The sequence below is a fragment of the Grammomys surdaster genome, unplaced genomic scaffold (assembly GCF_004785775.1).
Source record: "Grammomys surdaster isolate TR1022 unplaced genomic scaffold, NIH_TR_1.0 125561, whole genome shotgun sequence".
NCBI classification, from domain to species: Eukaryota; Metazoa; Chordata; class Mammalia; order Rodentia; family Muridae; genus Grammomys; species Grammomys surdaster.
In genome coordinates, this window is record NW_021620408.1 from 904,114 (window position 1) to 923,339 (window position 19,226).

At 45.3% G+C, this 19,226-nt stretch overlaps 2 non-coding genes across 2 annotated transcripts; both read right to left on the reverse strand.

Moving 5' to 3' along the window:
- Positions 1–16,368: 16,368 nt before the first annotated feature.
- LOC114638211 lies at positions 16,369–16,501 on the reverse strand. The gene has a single exon (XR_003713850.1). It is a non-coding gene; the product is annotated as a small nucleolar RNA SNORA71 (small nucleolar RNA).
- A 1,300-nt stretch (positions 16,502–17,801) lies between these two features.
- On the reverse strand, positions 17,802–17,927 carry LOC114638207. The gene has a single exon (XR_003713846.1). It is a non-coding gene; the product is annotated as a small nucleolar RNA SNORA71 (small nucleolar RNA).
- Between the last annotated feature and the right edge of the window lie 1,299 nt (positions 17,928–19,226).

Genomic DNA, 19,226 nt, shown 5'->3' on the forward strand with positions numbered 1-19,226 from the left:
CTGATCCATCTCTCCAGCCCTCACAAGGGTTTTGTTGTTGTTGTTGTTGCTTTTTTTGTTTGTTTATCTAACCAAGTTTGACCCCTGAATTTGATTCTGAGGACCCACATGGAAGAAAGAAAGAATCAACACCTGGAAGTTGTCCTCTGATTTCCATGTGTGCACCATGAAATGCACATGCACACAAATAAATAAATGGAATAAGAATGTTCAAAGAAGTTTACTGGTTGCATAGTTCAAATATTTATCAATAATTTTAAAATATTTATTTGTGTGTGTGTGTGTGTGTGTGTGTGTGTGCGCGCGCACGCGCGTGCATGTGTTGGATGATGGGAACTAAGGTTGTGCCTTAGAAAGAACAGTACAGGCTCTTAACCACCAAGCAGTCGCTCCAGCCTCTACTTCAAATCCTTTTTTTTCTTAAACATTTATTTATTTATTTACTTCATGTATGTAGGTACACTGTAGTGTCTTCAGACGCACCAGAAGAGGGCATCAGATCCCATTATAGATGGTGGTGAGCCACTATGTGGTTGCTGGGAATTGAACTCAGGACCTCTGGAAGAGCAATCAGAGCTCTTAACCGCTGAGCCATCTCTCCAGACCATACTTCAAATCTTTTAATAAAAATAAATAAGAATCCTGGATGAGGTGGGCATGTCTGTAATCCTAGCACCATGGAGGCAGAGGGCAGACTGCTCTTGGTGAGTTCAAAGCCAGTTTGGTCTACTTAACAAGTTTCAAGGTAGCCAGGGTTGCGTAATGAAAAGTCTCAAAAGAAATGAATAAGTCACTTATGAAGGGGAGTCAGGCCTTATAGCACAGGTATTAACCCCAGCACTAGAGAGCCTAAGGCAGGAGGATCTCAAGTTCAAGGCCTGACTGGGGTACAGAACGAGTTCAAGTTCAGCCTGAACAACAGTGATGAACCCTTGTCTCAAAAAGTAGGAAGAGGCTGGGGCTGGAGCTCAGGAGTATCACGCTCGCCTGATTTACACAGGGCCTGGGAGGATCCCCAGCACAGAGTAAAATAAAGCTGGAGAATGAGGAGAGGGTATTCCCAACCTTTCCTGTGCTGGGGCCATCATATTAACACGGAAGGAAGCCTCTACAGATAAAAACACAGCCACATAGCTCACCAGTGGACTGGACTATCCACAGACTAAAGGCTTTCTCATGCCAGGACTGATGTAAAGCACAACTTTCACCCGAAGAGAATTTATTCTGAGCCAAATCTGTGTGAGTGTAACTTGAATTATCCCAAATTATATACTCCTCCTTTGAGAGCATTGTTTATTTGTTTGTTTTTTGTGTTTTGTTTTTTGAGGCAGGGTTTCTCCCTATGTCCTGCCTGTCCTGGAACTCACTCTGTAGACCAGGCTGGCCTTGAACTTAGATATCCACCTGCCTCAGCCTCCTGAGCTGAGGTTACAAGCCTGTACCACCACCACGTGGGCACAATTTAAAAAAAAAATGGTCACAGAAGGAAAAAAAAAGGTGAATTAGTGTGTAAACCAGATCCACTGGTGAAGATATCAGGTAGACAAGTGACAGCAAAACAGGGACATTTCTGTTACAGGTTTTAGATGTGACCTGGCAACATCCTGAGCGTTGAGATTGATGGAAGTTAGCAGTCTGCTAAGCTAATGTTCTCCAAAGGTTTTACCTGACAGTCAAAGAGATGCTGGTTCAGATACAGAGGCAGGTGATGTAGTGCTGTAAAAGGAACTTAAACATTCACAATAATGTTGGTCCTTGATCTGCAACATTCAGACTTTTTACAGTCGCAGAAATTCCAGTTAGTCAGTCATACTCCAGACCCTTCAACATAGGTGTGGCTTTGCCAGAGAACTTTGGTTCACACCAATCTGTGCAAGCATCACCACACCCCTCTAAAGGTGATAAATTCGAGACAGAGAGGTTGAAGTCTGTCACCCAGGTCACCCTGGTGGGTTAGACAGGCTTTCATGGCTCTGAATCCAGTGTTCTTACTACACTTCAGGCTCATGTTCCACAGGCTTGTGTCCTTTGTCCTTGATGCTGCTGTAACAAACAAACCCTCTGGTCAAGATAAACCTGTTGCCCTTATGCCAGAGGTCAGGGGTCCCTAACTAGTCTCACGACTTCCCTTTTCTTCCAAAGTGTTTCCTAAGTCTTTAAAACGTTTCTTTGTTGGTAGCCAATTTCTTAAGTTTTTACATTAAGTGTGTGTGTGTGTGTGTGTGTGTGTGTGTGTGTGTGTGTGTGTGTAAGCCACAATGACTGTGTCAGTCAGAAGACACTCTTTGGGAGTTGATTCTCTCCAAATACTATGTGGGGATTCTAGAAGTAGAGCTCAGGTATTGAGGCTTTGTGGCTCAGACCTGTGAGCCATCAGGAACCAGCCCCAGCAGCTAACTCCCTTACCTTGACAAGACAGCAATTAGCAGGTCATGGCCATGTGTTCTCTATCTGTTGATTCAACCAGTATCAAGGTGTTAGGACGTTAGTTATATATTAGCAGGCTTGAAGGGCAATGAAACTAGACCCCTGCCCATAATAATCATCAGTCTGTCAAGCCAGGGGCTGGAATTGCAGAACTCTATTGACTGTTCAAAAGAATGGGATCTGGGCCCTACCCCTGACCCTGAGGCAGGTGGGCACTTAGGGGTAAGAGTTGTGGTAGTCATCATGACATCTTGAATTGCCTGGAAGGTTGCTACGGAAACTGTCCAAACCTGGCTCCCGGAGCACCAAACCTTAAGAGGTGGTTCTAAAAACAAAAATTACCCTTCCTGGGAGAGTCAGTCCAAATGAGCCTATCAATCATCTGATTGGTATAAATCAGATGTTATAATCAGAGGTTACGAATGGTGTAAAGCCAATCTAAAATGTAGATCATAACAGTAGTCCATTTGGTCACCATCCACTTCCATCCTGTGAGATTGGTCCATATTACTCCTCAATAAATTCTACCTTTTACATTATGACGTGAGTGCCTTGTTAGAATTCTTTCAATGAAGATCACAAAAATTGGAAACCAAGAAGCTAGAACAAGAGCCTGGTGGCAAGATGGAAAATAACTGAGGAAAAGTTCTAGAGAATTCCAAAAATCAGGATTTGAATTTTCTACTTGCTGAGCACTAGGCCAAGTGCATGTGAATGACATGGCATGTGGGTACATGAGGCTGTAGCCTCCTGCCACTCCAGCACTATCAGCCTTTCTTCAGCTCCCACGTGAGCATTTTTTCATTTTGAGTCTTATTCACGGACTATGTGGTTTGGTCTGTGATGTTACACCAGATGCTTGCACCAAGTTGGTTGTCAACTTGACCAAATCTGGGATCATCTACACGACAAACCTCCAAGGACACTTGTGAGAGATCATCATCTTGCTCAGTTGAGCTTCTGGCCACACTTGTGAGGGATTCTGTTGGTTGAGCTAATTGAGGTTGGAAGACCCACCCTAATGTGGACAGCACCATTCCACATCCTGGGATCTGGACTGGATAAAAAGGAAGACATTTGGTAAGTTTCTGCATTCATTGCTCTTCTTCCTGACTGTCTTAGTGCTTTCCTATTGCTGTGATAAAACAGGACCAAGGCAACTCATAAAAGAAAGCATTTAATTGGGCTTCTGGTTTCACAGAGTCCGACTTCATGAACAGAGCAAAGGCATGGAGGCAGCAAGAGCCAAGAGCTCACATCTTGGTCCCCAAGCAAGAGGCAGAGAACACACTGAGAATGCCATGAGTTCTTTGCATCCTCAAAGCCTACAGTGCTGGTATAAATAAGAATGGGCCCCATTGGCTCAGATATTTGAGTGCTTAGTCACCAGGGAGGGAAGTGGCACTATTTGAAAGGATTAGAAAGATTAAGAGGTGTGGCCTTGTTGGAGGAAGTGTGCCACTGGAAATCCCATGCCAAAATCAGAGTCTCTCTGTCTCTCTGTCTCTCTCTCTGTCTCTCTCTCTGTCTCTCTGTCTCTCTCTCTCTCTCTCTCCTCCTCCTCCTCCTCCTCCTCCTCCTCCTCCTCCTCCTCCTCCTCCTCCTCCTCCTCTCTCTCTCTCTCTTTTCCTCTCTCTCTCTCCCCCCACCTCTTTCTCTGTTTCTCTCCCTACAGATCAGAATGTATTCTCAGCCACTGCTTGAGAGTCTGCCTGCATGCTGCCATGCTTCTTGCCATGATGACAATGGAACTCTGAAACTGTAAACAAGTACCCAATTAATTAAATGCTTTCTCTTGTAATAGTTGCCTTTGTCATGGTGTCTCTTCACAGCAATAGAACAATGAGTGACTAAAACAGCTACCCCTCTAGTAACACATCTTCTTTGACTAGGCCATAACTTCTAACCCTTCCCAAACAGGTCTACTGACTGAATCAAGTAAGTATTCAACCATCTGAACCTATCGCATTCCAACCACCACACTGACTGTGGACAGTGTGACCAGCTGTCTTGACTTGCCCACCATAATAAACTGTTATACCCTTGAACCATGAGCCAAGATAAACCATTAAAAAAATTTATGTTTATTTATTTTCAACACACACACACAAACACACACACACAGTGCAAGTGGAGGTCAGAAGGCAACTACTGAGAGTTTTCTTCTTCTACCACGTGGGTTCCAGGAATTAAATTCAGGTCATCATGCTTAGCAACAAGTATGTCAAACCCCCAAGTTATCTCATTGGGTCTTGTCAAGGTATTTTACCACGACAACAGAAGAAGTACTAAGACATACCTAGTGCGAAGACAAATAGCGTTTTCCTTGTCATTATTCCCTGCAATACATTACATGGTATGAGTAGTCAAGAGATATGTACAGGAGGACACCATTATGTGATGCTCTTAGTCTTACTATCTTCTGGGAAGCAACATCATAACCAAGGCAGCTTTTTTTATTTTTTATTTTTTTTTTATTTTTTTGGTTTTTCGAGACAGGGTTTCTCTGTGTAGCTCTGGCTGTCCTGGAACTCACTCTGTAGGCCAGACTAGCCTCGAACTCTCGAACTCAGAAATCCGCCTGCCTCTGCCTCCCAAGTGCTGGGATTAAAGGCGTGCGCCACCACCGCCCGGCGGCAGCTTTTTTTAAAAAAGCATTTAACTGGGGCTTGATTACAGCTTCAGAAGTTTAGTTCATTTTCATCTTGGTGAGAGCATGGTGGCACACAGGCAGACATGGTCAGCCCCTGAGAAGCAGCTGAGACTTCTACATCCAGATTGGTAGGCAGCAGGAAGAGAAAGTCAGTGGACCTGGCTTGAGCTTTTGAAACCCAAAGCCCACCCCGGTTGCATGCTTCCTTTGACAAGGCCACACCTCCTAATTCCTCTCAAGTAGTGCCACTCCTTGATGACCAAGCATTCAAAAATATGAGCCTCTGACATCTTTATTCAAACTATAGCAGCAGTTATATATGATACTACATCACTTTACAGAAGGAGGTAAGCTCTGTGGTCTTGGGTATCATCTGAGGTCCTAGAACCAATCCAATGTATATTGAGGAGTGACTGTATATATGCTAACACTGATGCTAACTTCTTGTGCTTAGCACATAGTAAGTGGAACTTGGAGGTGCTCAGTAGTGACTGTCCAAGGGGACAAACTCTGGCTTACTGAAATTTACTCCAGTATGCAGCATGTGCTGGATGGAGAAGGGGGGGCTGTCTTAGTTAGAGTTTTACTGCTGTGAACAGACACCATGACCAAGGCAACCCTTTTAAGGACGACATTTAACTGGGGCTGGCTTACAGGTTCAGAGATTCAGTCCATTATCATCAAGGCAGGAACATGGCAGCATCCAGGCAGACGTGGTGCAGGTGGAGTTGAGAGTTCTACATCTTCATCTGAAGGCTGCTAGCAGAATAATGACTTCCAAGAAGCTAGGATAAAGGTCTTACAGCCCACATCCTCAGTGATACCCCTACTCCAACAAGGTCACACCTTCTAATTGTACCACTCCCTGGGTGGAGCACATACAAACCATTACAGGGGCTATGTACAGAAGGTCCTGAAATAAGATGCATGATTCCATTAGAAAAACCTGATATGTAGCTGGTTCCTCTATGTCAAGACAGAAGTGAAGGGATACAGGAGAATGGGGAACCCTGGATACAGCAGCTTCTGTAAGTGCCTACAAGATTCAGCAGCCCTCCTGCAAAGCAAGCATCCCCAAACACTGTTCTTTCTATAGTTTTTGAACTTCTTATCCCCTAGGTCCATCATGTCTGATAAAGTGGCCACATGTGGCCACTAGGCATTTTAAACATACCTAGTTTAAATTAAGGGGGCTGGAGAGCTGTCTGTGCAGTTAAATGTACTTACTGCCATAAAAACAAACAAACAACAACCAGGTTCAGTTCCCAGGAGCCACATTAGGTGGCCCATAATCACCTGTAATTTCAGTTCTGGTGACCTAATGCCCTCATCTGGAATCCTCAGGCACTGACATGCACATAGGACACATACATGCACACAAGTACACACACATAAACACATTTTAAAAAATCTTTGAAAAACAAAAAAAAAGAAAGAAAATAAAAGAAATTGAGATGTGCTGTAAAATACGTACCGAATTTCAAAGAAGATTGGGAGAAATCTCATTAAGCCAAGTTGGAGGGGGCTAAGACAGAAGGGCTTCAATCGTAGGACCAGTCCAAGCTGCAGAGTAAGGCCATCTGAAAATAAAAATCTCATGATGAACAATAGTTTTTTGAGACTGTAGTCCAAGCTGGTCTCCTCTATGGCAAACTTCCTGCCTCAGCTTCCCAAGTATTGGAATTTCAGGTGTGCACTGCCATACCTGACTCACCTTAAAAATTCTTAATGTTGGTTATGCATTAAAGTGACCATTTTCATATGGTCAGCTAAAATACATGTTAAAAATCTTTTTCTTTTATTTCCCTTCTTCTCCTTCTCCTCCTCCTCCTCCTCCTTCTCCTCCTCCTCCTCCTCCTCCTCTTCTTCCTCCTCCTCCTTCTTCTTCTTCGTATAGAATAGAGTTTATTCAGGGCATGGGAAAGGGAATTGAGAGGGTAGTAGAGACAGAGAAAGGAAGAGAGGAGAGAGAGAGAGAAAGAGAGACAGAGAGAGAGAGAGAGACAGAGAGACAGAGAGACAGAGAGAACAGAGAAGTAGAGGCCAGCCATGAGCACATGGAGAGAGGGGAAGGGGAATGGGGAGAGAAGGGAAGCAAGAACAAGAGTAACCCCACTTCTTTAATGTGACTCCTGGGACAGTTTCAAGTGGAGTGTAAGGCTCATGTTGTTTCTTTCAGGGGCACAGTTTGATTAATTTGTCAACTTGTATTTGTGCGTAACCCTAGGGCTTGAGCCCAGGGCCTTGCCCAGGTTAGACAAATGCTCCTCCACTGAACAATAACCTAGCCCAACATCACAGCTCCTTAAGAATCTCCATCTGCTATCTCTGGAGCTAGTTCACCATGCCTTGCCCAGAACATGGGGAACCAGTGCAACTTCATCTATATGCAGACCTGGGTGACCTGGAACTCACTATGTAGATAGACTGGCCTTGAACTCACAGAGATCTGCCTCCCCATTTCTAGAATGCTGTAATTAAAGGCACATACCATCATGCCTGGCTAGATAGAGGCTTTCTTATCACTAACTTAACTCTATTCTCAGTCTAGAAACCGATGTCTTGTTTTTTTGTTTGTTTGTTTTTTGAGGGTTTTTGGGGTTGTTTGGAGGCAGGGTGATCTCTTCATAGCCTTAGCTAGCCTGTAACTCACAGAGATCCACCTGCCTCTGAGGGCTGAGTTCTGAGTGTTGGAACTAAAAGCATATGCTACCATGTCCACTGAAACTATGGTCTCTATTGGTCAGGGGAGGATTGGGCAAAGGACCATTCATTAAGGCTTCCACTCCATTCTCCTGGCTGGATTCTACCATAGAATCTCCAAGAACTGCCTCACAAGAGTCTCTGGTACCAGGCTGCAACTTCCTAGTGTGATTATGGTCCTTTTTGAGCCTCTTTGGTAACATCCTTTTGGAGTTTCTTCAGTCTTTAGACCCCTGGGACACCTGTTGCTCAGGCACCCCTGAAATAAGGCTATTGTCCCTGGACATGTCTGGTCTACAGGGTCAACCAGCACAGTTGTTAGCTCAGATGGAGAATACATTTGACAGCCTGGGCGGCATCATGGCAGTTATCCGAGCAGCTGGAAAGGCCAGTGAAGTGTCTCAAGCTTCAATTTCCCATAGAAACCCAGTACCCAGTGGGCAGGTGTGCCCTGTCTCTTACGACCAGGCCTTCATACTGCACACACTGAAAAAGCAAGTGCTGCCTGAGCCACTCACTGGGCATGAATTGGGTCTCTCTGTTTCCCTATGCCTTGGCTTCCTGGGTTGTAAGAAAGTGTCAACTAAATCTACCTCACTGGGTTGTGGGGATTAAATGAGATGATTGCATATATCGGCTAATACCATACATGGCTTTTATGCAAGTTCAATCTGTCATCAGTGATGACTAGTGGCTGCCCCACTGAGATGCCTTCAGATTAGCCTACCAGAAGGGAAGTGATGTCACCTTAACGGAGGAGGCTTTTATGGTGGCATTTTGTATTTCTTATTCATCTTGGCTATCAGTCATCTATACACGCTCATTGAACAAAAATAGCTGACATTTACTGAGTACACAGCACCTCAGGCTGAGTATTTAACGCACAGCATCCCCTTCAGTCCTTACTATAAGGCAAGTGATAATTTGTGGTCAACTTACAAAGCCGGAAACCGAGGTTCAGAGAGGCAAAAGATGTCGGGGGCCCCACAGCCATTAAGTGACTATTTTAGAACTTGACAGGCCAGAATGCTTTCACTAGGTGGCTTCTAGATGAAAGCTGTACCAAGAATCCTGGCGATGTGGTAGGTGTCAACACAGAGGCACAGGGGACTGCACGAGCTATTCCTGTTACACACTGCCAAAGGCCACTTATTTCTCATCCTTGTTTGCTGATGGACCCCCTCCAGGTGGTAGTCATTCTGCTGGTCTGGGAGTAATGAACAGAAAGTAATTTCATTGTAGCCAAATGAAAAGAAAAGAGACAGGAATCTGGATCACATGACCACACTTTATAGCAAATCAGAGAGGATTGCACCCCTGGGCCTTGTGGGTGTTGCCCATGCTAAGGCCTTGTGGTTTGAAATGATAATTCTTTGTAAAGATGTATTCATTCATTCATTCATTCATTCATTCATTCATTCATTCATCCACTTAGTGATTGTGTGTGAGTGTTTTTCTTGCATGTATGTGTGTGCTTCATGCATGCCTGGTACCCTTAGAGGTCAGAAGAGGCCATTGGATCCCCTGGGATTAGAGTTACAGGCAGTTGAGCTGCCATGTGGGGGCTGAAAACCAAACCAGGTCCTCTGCAACAGCCACACACTTGTGGCTCTTAACCACTGAGCTGTCTTCCAAGCCCCTGAAATTGTAACTTTATGTGGTGAGCTAACTAAAATACATTACTACGTATATATGATTTACAAACTGGACAATCATTTTCTGCCTGTAGGACTCTGAGACACTATTTCTCTTACCCGTAACAAGAGTTCAGTGCTCTGTGTTCCTAGGTGTAGCTGTTGAGACCTGGTTTCTCTCTCCCTCTTCATGTTTCTCTTCCTGCAACTCATCACTCACTCGAACTCTTGACACTGTAGAGTTCCCCAAAAAGGAACCTATAGTCTTGCTCAATACTACCATTGGTCTTTAACCAAGGTCATGGCTTAGGCCTATCAATGACTGCCCTTGGGTGACTGTGCTTTCTTAGTCTACTGAGCTATGGTCAGAGTAAAGGAGAAGTGGAGTTGGCAAGTAAAGAGCTTGGCTACAGGGATACCCAACCTGGTACTTAACTGCAAACCCTGGCCAGATCCAGCTGCCATCTTTACCTTAATGGTTGGCAGACATTTACAACCAGTAACGGCTCCTAAGGCCTCAGACACTGTGGCCTTCCCAGATCACTGGGTCTGGTATCCATGAAGAGAACTCCTCTCCATCCTGGTCAGTGCTGTGACAAAACTTAAATGGGCTGCAGTGATACCAGAGGTAAGAGCCCCATTTATGCATGTCCCATTACCTAGGTGACTTTCAGTCTACTCAGTGCAAAATGCCACCTCTCCAGACCTCCTAGCCTATCTCCCTGCTCTGTAACTTTTTTCTTGTCCTTCTCCAGCACATCATGGAAGTCCTTTGGTCAATCTTATGCTGTCCTCTGAAAGGTAAGTCCTAGGAAAGAGAGATCTGTTCTTTGGTTTATTTGCTTGGCTAAGTCCTAGAACCGCCTGCATTAGCTGGTAAGGGAGGGGCAGAGAGAGTGCTCTTCCTGGAGGAGGTGACATTGCTGAGCTAGCAGCCCAGAGGAACAAACAGGGAACAAACACATTCAGGACTAGACACAGTGACTGGGAGGCTGGGGTGCCCATGAAAGTTTACTGCACAAGAGGAGGGTGGAGGGACTGGTTTGGTGGAAGAGAAATGGAAGCCCCACCCATGGCCTCTGCTGGCTGAGAGTCAGACAGGGCTCGAGAAGCTAAGAGCAACTGGGAGACTGGAGAGGCTGGGCCAAGAATGAGGATCATTCAGTGAATAAACTGAGAGCTGAGTTGGGAAGAGCTGCCCCTTAGTGAGTGCTGACTCCAGAAACCAGCACTGTGGTCTCTGACACAGTCTTTCACCGCCTGTCTGCGGTATTTTTCTGTCGTGATAAAAACATGTGACCAAAGGCAACTTAAGGAAGACAGTGTTTATTTTGGCTTGTGGTTCCAGAAGAGAGATGAGTCCACGCAGCAGGTGTGGCAGCAGGGGCATGAAACTGAGAAATCATACCTTGAATATCAAGCATAAAGCAAGAACTAACCTGGAAGCAAGGCTTTTAAACTCTCAAAGCCCTCCCCTCCCTCAGTGGCATACTTCCTTCACCAAGGCCAACAGACCAATGATTCACAGGAGGCAAGAAGGCAGTCCGAGTCAACACCACTCAGTAGCTAGTGTTGGTTGAAGCTTAGCAAGTAATACATCACATATTCCTTTTTTCATCTCCATACAACTATAATTTCTACCATCAGAGCTTTCCAAAGAGTACTGCATTAAGCTAAAATCTGTATTATTACATTTGAATGACTCTGTTAGTCTAACCAAAATGCCACTCATTCTTGTGTCTAAATGTTTGTATATTCTCCTTTGTCCAGACAACTGGTTCCAAAGGATAGAAACAATTATTAGCACAGTAAAACAACATCATACTGTGTCCTATTACAGGTACACACTTTATCCCCCCTGACATAAGGTATCTGGATTCTGCACTGACGGGCTGAGAGTCAACATGTAACACAGTCAGTGAATGTAGCAACAACATTTGAGCAGTATTATCTCCTTGTTGTTTCCCCAAAGTCTTGGCTTGACCAGTTAAAGTCTCTCCAAGTTATTGGCTTCCTCTTCCTTCCTCTTCCTTCCTCTTCCTTCCTCTTCCTTCCTCTTCCTTCCTCTTCCTTCTTCTTCCTTCCTCTTGGGACATCTCCTCTTGATGGGTTTGTCGTCTCGCTTAGACCCCTCAATAGTCTGGTGGTCTCTGGGATGCTGTCCTTGTCCAACAATGTGTCACAGCAGGACCCACCTGGGACTTCATTTAATTTTCTGTAAGACATAAGCATAACCTCGCCTCGATGGCAGGACATCGGGCACTTTCCATTGATTAGTTGTTAGGCTTTTTTTTTTAAAAAAAAAAAAAAAAACATATACTCTAGGTAGTGTCTCCTTTGGGCAAAATGCTTTTAGAGCAGAAAAAAAAAACACTATCTTTTGATGTGAAAAAATTTAAAGTTAGCATAGCTAAATGTAGCATAGGATATGGGAATTCAAATTTGTAATTTAAGTATTGGATTGTGTTATTTTACAATAGTTTGACACTGTCAATTGTAAGGGAGTTCAGTAACATGATTAATCTTCCCATAAACTTCAAAAAAAATTTAAAGCATTTGCTAGTGTAAGCAGGTCCATTATCAGTTTTTAGTTGTAATGGGAGTCCTAGAAAGAAATGTGTAAAAACCTATTTGACAAAGTCAAGTGGAAGATATTAAGAATGGTATTTTCCTGGAGCCCCCGGGACCCTGTGCCACATCTGGGGCTGTATTCTGCCGCTGTCAGTTAGGGAGAGGCATCATGCATGCCCACAGAGTACACGGAGCACAGGTCTCTACACACTTGACAGAAGAGAAGGCCCCAGATACAGAACGCTCTAATTGTAGATGTCACGCTGATGTGAGAAATCATTCACTACTAATATGCACTAGAAGCTTGAAATACTGTGTAATGTGAGTCTTGAACAGACTTCTTCCCTTGTCAAGAGTCTGCTCCTTTACGTCAGACCAAGGGCAAGCACAAAACTAAAAACCACAAGCAAAACCTACTTAATTCACATTAACTTTGAAAGATTTAAACCTAAGGCTATTTATGTAAGATTTAGGATCTTTAAAATTTAGGGCATTTTGAATTTTGAGTTCAAGAAGACTCTCCTATCAGGTTAACAGGAGATTCCAAAGTACCTGAGGAACAATCACAGAACATCCTGAAGTGGGAAACAACAGGGTTGTCCCATGAGAGCATGAAAGAACATGTCCGGCTGATACTGCAAGCAAAACAAACATGTGAACAGCATCAAAGCATAACATTTCCATGGAAGAAGAACTTTCTGGAAGGCTCTAATTCTTTTTTTTGTTTGTTTGTTTTGTTTTTCGAGGCAAGGTTTCTCTGTGTAACCCTGGCTGTCCTGGAACTCACTCTGTAGACCAGGCTGAACTCAGAAATCTGCCTGCCTCTGCCTCCCAAGTGCTGGGATTAAAGGCGTGTGCCACCACCGCCCGGCAGGAAGGCTCTAGTTCTTACTACACTCCACATATTCTCAGACTGTACCAAAAATAATTTTAGGTGAAAACTTTCAAATAATCTAACTCCTATCGACTACACTTCTGCTTTTCAGTCCTTGGCCACCGTATTATCCAGAAGAAATTTCTTTTTTGGTTCCAATTTGCTCCTATTCTTTTTTTTTAAATCCCTGTTAAGTTTGATCAGATTGCTATTTAAGAAAATTTTTCTGTTGTACAAATATACAAATTTAAGACATGAAATTTTAGTAATCATAAATACAAAGGAATCTGGGTGGGGTTTGGTCTCTCGGTGCCTCAAAGGTTTGGAGTAAGAAAATCTCCATTTTTTTTTTTTTATGGAAAGGACAAGATAAAATTGATTATTTTGCTAAGGCTGTGAGTAAGTGACTGGACAGACCGAGACAGTGAAAACAATGAAGCAGCGTGACCAAGACAATGAAGGAAGGGGAACCGCCGATTTTAAAGCCCTGAACAATCCTGGCTGGACATCCTTCGGTGGCAGAGTCCACGCGGCCTGCAGGGAAAATAAAAGCCATACTTCAATGATCCTCCCTCCGGAGTGGTTGCCCCAGATGGTGTGAGCCAAACAGCATAATACGCAGACTCCAGCCAGCAAGATAATTAGCACGCATTTTATCTCATCTTTCACGGGCCCAATTGACAGTGACTTCTATGCATTTCCAATTTTCTTTTCTGTTCTTCTGTTTTTGTTTTCAAGACAGGGTTTCTCTGTGTAGCCCTAATAGCCCTGGCACTTTCTCTATAGACCGTCACCACCACCTGGCTGCATTTCCAATTTTCAGCATCAATCGTTTCTTTTTCAGGAAACCAAGGACTGAATCTGACTGACACTTGTACTGAGCTGCAGTGCTGTTGCTCTGTTTCCCTGCTCTGGATCTTAACCAACAGCTCAGTAACTGTAGAAAATGCTTTGTCTCAGGACTGGGAAGAACCCAGGCTTAACTTATCTTCCTACTTACCTGTGACCTCCTGATTGAGGGCATGCACTGTTCCTGGGCGACCCTTGATTCTATTTAAAGAAAAATTCTCTTACCATCTCCAAGACTGGAGCCCCTCATGTTGGTCACCATCGTGGGGGTCCCTGCAGGCACCTCAACCAGCCTGGGTGATAACCCAAGGAAGGTAAAAAAGGCAATCTGGCTCAACATAACTCGGTAGCCAGCGTTGATTCAAGTGTTTTTATTACTTTAGTTTACTTAATTCTATGTTTGAGACAGGGTTTCTCTGTGTAATCCTGGCTGTCCTGGACTCACTCTGTAGACCAGGCTAGCCTCGAACTCAAAGATTCGCCTGTCTCTGCCTCCCAAGTGCTGGGATTAAAGGCGTGCGCCACCATCGCCCGGCTAAATGTTGGTTCAAACTTTAAGAGTCTGATACCAGGTAGATCAACATAATAAAGCTTTTAAGCCATGACTACATCTGTAAAGTACAGGTGACATTTTCCGTAAAGACTACACGTGACACCTTTTTAAAAATTATTTATTTGTGTTTTTTGTTTTTCGAGGCAGAGGTTTCTCTGTGTAGTTCTGGCTGACCTGGACTCACTCTGGAGACCAGGCTGGCCTCGAACTCAGAGACCCACCCACCTTTGCCACCCGAGTCCTGGAAGAAAATGCATGCAACACCACCACCACCCAGGTGACTGATTACATATGACATCTTAAGGGTTTAGGGGAGGAATGCAGAGATCCACCCGCCTTTGCCACCAGAATACTGGAAGTAACGGCATGCACCGCCCTCCTAGCTGACTGATTCTAATGATACCTTAAGGTTCTGGGGGAGGAACTGGCAAGGTCTTGGTCATACAGATAGCACAAAGTTCGCCAGGATATTAAACACCTCCGCCCCCAGCCTTCTGGGAGGAAAACAGGATATATATCTCTCCCTTTGAAGAGACAACCCTGCGTGTTCAATATTGCTGGTTTCCCGAGTGCTTATTTGTGAGAGCAAGGACCTCAGTGCCACCTGGCATTCTGTGGCTCTCTCTCTAAGGGGAGGGACAGAACTAGCTAGTCTCTAACTTTGGTCCCCAAGACTCCAGAGTCAAGGCCCTTCCTTCTGCATACCTACCAAAGTAAAAAGGCGTTCCTAGACGGTGAGCTGATGGCAATAAGGTCTGGAGGCATGTTGCACGGCAGCAACCTTGCTCTTCCTGGACACCTAAGGATACCACACCATAGCCTAAGGCAGAAAATCAGGCAAGGCCAGCAGCTTATAATTTTCATTCCAGATTGTATATTCTGACCCAGTGGTCTGGCAGTAGCTCACCTGGATAAGGCCCCCACAGGTGATCATGGCGAGACAGTCATGTTCTCTGGTCTTTCCACACTGATGTTGAGTAGTACGCTCCTAAGTCACGACAGACAGAAAGTGAACACCAATGCAGTCCTATGAATCTAAAACAGCTCCCCACAGGACAACTGAGCAGTCACATAAATGACAGAAACATAGCTCAGAGACTTCTTCTCAGGGTTCCTCCCATCAAGGTCCCTCCCTCCAGCAGCCTTCCCTATATGCTGTCATTAGTGGCCTGCATGTCAACTTCAGAGTCCCTCTGATGACTTCTCCTGTAAGTCTCCTTTTTCCATTGACTCGAATTTCTTCAAAGGGCCACTTAGGCATGTACATCAAGTCCAAAAGATGACTTCTGCCAGGCGTGGTGGTGCATGCTTTTCATCTCAGCCACTTGAGGCAGAGGCAGAGGCGCAGAGAGGCAGAGGCACAGAGGCAGAGAGGTAGAGAGGCAGAGAGAGAGGCAGACAGAGGCAGACAGAGGCAGAGAGAGGCAGAGAGAGGCAGAGAGAGGCAGAGAGAGGCAGAGAGAGGCAGAGAGGGAGAGAGGCAGAGGCAGAGGCAGAGGTAGAGGCAGAGGCAGGAGACCTTCTGTGAGTTCAAGGCCAGCCTGGGTCACAAAGTGAATTAAAGGACTCCAGAGAGAGTATGTTTCAAGAAAAGAAACACAGAAAGATAGCTTCTCTATAAAAACCTTCTCTATTAAAAAAAAAAAAAAAGGTGGGGAGTACATATCACACATTATGTGTAATTCACCTTGGCCTTCCTAGATCCTCGAGTGTGTCAAAACCTTGGTCTCTGATAGCAGGGAGCCAAGCTGAGAAAGCCCAAGCCAAAATATAAATTTATTTATTTATTTATTTACTTAATATATGAGTGCTCTGCTGCATGTACACCCAAAGGCCAGAAGAGGGCATCAGATCCCCTTATAGATGGTCATGAGCCACTATGTGGTTGCGGGACCTCTGGAAGTGCTCTTAACTGGCAAGCCATCTCTCCAGCCCCAGCATATGTCTCTTTTAATCTTAGCACTTGGGAGACAGAGGCAGGCCAGCCAGACCTACAAGGTGAGACCCTGTCTCCAAATAAACAAGCAAAACAAAGCAGAACGAAACCGAGATGACTCTTCCGCAGCGCTCCATGTCCTGTGGGGAGGTGACATGTTGGCAGGAGTGTGTGAAAGCACCAGCATTTGAGAGGGAGGAGTGGACCCTTCAAACACGGGAAATGGCTTTCGGCAACTCCTCTCCCTGCATCATGGATGACCAGAGCACACGCAGCCCATGGTCGGCTTCTAAATGCAGGTGCATACATGGGAACAGACATGAGGCCAAGAAGAGATGCAGATACCAGAGGCCTGCAGGGTGGAGTCCAGGGGAAGAGTCTAGGCAAGCATAGCTCCCCTGCCAAGGTCTTTCTTTCCTACAAAGGCCCCATAATGCCACATGGCCAAGGATAACCAAAGAAAATTCCCTGAGCAGAGCTACCAGGAGGCATAAGGGTTTGGGACAGACACATGAGCTCAAGTGGAACGGAAGTTATCTCCCCCTCTGTCATTGTCTTATTTTTCCTTTCTTTTTTTTTCTTTAAAGATTTATTTTATATATGTGAGTACACTGTCTTCAGACACACCAGAAGAGGGCCTCGGATCCCATTATAGGTGGTGTGAGCCATCATATGGTTGCTGGGAAGTGAACTCAGGACCTCTAAAAGAGCAGTCAGTGCTCTTTACGGCTGAGCCATCTCTCCAGCCCCTTCCTTTCTTTTCTTTCTTTTTTTTGTTTTGTTTTGGTTTTTGTTTGTTTGTTTGTTTTTGTTGTTGTTTTCATTTTTAGAGACAGGATTTCTCTTCGTGTAGCACTGGCTGTCCTGGAACTTGCTCTGTAGACCAGGATGGACTCAAACTCACAGAGATCTCTGCCTCCCAAGCGCTGGCATTAAAGGTATGTACCACCTCATTCGGCTATCCTTTTATTTCTCAAATGCTGAAACTGAAGTTCTGAGCCTGACTCAGAGAGTGATGGAGCAGGAGTCCCGTGTCATCACTGAAAGCCCATGGCAACAAGTATGGCGTTGTATTGGATGCAAGGGACCAATGTATCCAATGGACTGGACAAGAGAATGATCTGAGTTCAAACACAGGTGGGTCTGGAATGTTCCTGACAGGACAACTCCCAGGATGCCTCTATATACAGTGACGTCACCTGCAAAGCTCATGAAACCTGAGGAGTACCCAGCTTGCCACTGCTCACAGCAGGGCATGGTGGTTACGGAGCAAAGGGTTGGCACAGGAGTAACCAGTCAGTAAGCTTCCTAAAGCTGTTGGTTCTTATTTCCAAAACAAACCCATTGTTGGCTCTAACTCCTAAAATGGTGGTGTAGCAGGGCAGTCACCACCAATATAAGGAATGCCCAACAGGATGAAATGGACTCAAACAGCAGGTTTGTCCGAGTGTGGCATTGTGGACTGGCAGTGACCTTGCAGCCATCTGGGAGAACTTAATATCCAGGACAGGAAGCAAAAGCCCCAGTGACAGTAATGATGTACACATGAGTGTTTCTAATCCCCTAAAGGCCCACATGTACACAGAGTTGAGAGACCACAGTGTAGGAAACATCCCAGCACTGGAAGGCATGGGTGTGGACCTTCCAAACACTGGACAGTTCTTCCCACATTTCCTCTGCACTACCAATGGCTAGGGTATGTGTATCCCCTGACCACTTACGAACGTGGGGCCAGAGAAGGTGGAGGACCTGCTGTCAAATGCAGAATCGTAGAGCAGTCTGCTCAGCTGAGTACAGTGACCTAGGAAATATATCTAAGCCTGTAAAAATTCGTTCCACACAACAGGGGAGACAAAAGGAACACACAAAGCAAGTGTTCCTAGGTTGTGGAACAAGGGGGTTCCTGATCCTAAGGAAAAACAGTCTAGTTGTTCTGCTTTCTGGAGAATGAGACCTTGTCCTGAATAGTTTTATGTCAACTTGACACCGACTAGAGTTATCTGAAAGGAGGGAACCTCAATTAATAAAGTTCCTCCATAAGATTGGACTGTAGGCGAGCCTGTAGGGCATTTTTTAAAATTAGTGATTGATGTGGGAGGGCTCAGTTCACTGTGGGTGGGGCCATCCCTGGGCTGGTGGTCTTGGGTTCTATAAGAAAGCAGGCCGAGTAAGCCATGGGGAACAAACCAGTAAGCAGTACCCCTCCATGGGCTCTGCATCAGCTCCTGCCTCCAGGTTCCTGGCCATGTTTGGGTTTTTATCCTGGCTTCCTTTGATGATAAACAGTGATGTTGAAGTGTAAGGCAAATAAACCCTTTCCTCCCCAAGCTGCTTTGGTCATGATGTTTCACTGCAGCAAGAGGAACCCCAGCCAAGACAGACCTAGGTACAGGTAGATATGGTGCAGCATTCTCTTGTGTCTGATTCAGACCTTCTGCTGCTAACACACCAAAGGAAGAGGCATTGCAGAGGACTCAGAACTGAAGCAGGCACAACAGAAATTAGATGTACGTCAATGGCCCAAGGGAGAATAAAACGTTGGGCTTGGGGGGAGGGGTGCAGGGATGCAGCAGCCTTCATCTTCTGTCTGTTTACTTCCCAGTTTATCTCATTCCTGGGAACTTGTGAGCATCCCTTGAGGGCAGCCATTTTAAGTTCAGACCTTACCTTGGGAGCGCTGTGGTCCAGCTGCTTCCTCGCAGGACAGAGACACCTCTCGTGTCCCTTCTGCACCGAGCTGTCAATTCTGCAATAAACAAGAAGCATTTAAATAGGCATCTAAATGTCACCCGATCAAATCTGTCCTGGACAGTACACGAAAAGTCTCTGATCCAACAGCCACATACAACAGAGGCTGGACTACTGTGACACAGATACCCCAGAGGCTGGACTACTGTGACACAGATACCCCAGAGGCTGGACTACTGTGACGCAGATACCCCAGAGGCTGGACTACTGGTGACGCAGATACCCCAGAGGCTGGACTACTGGTGACGCAGATACCCCAGAGGCTGGACTACTGTGAC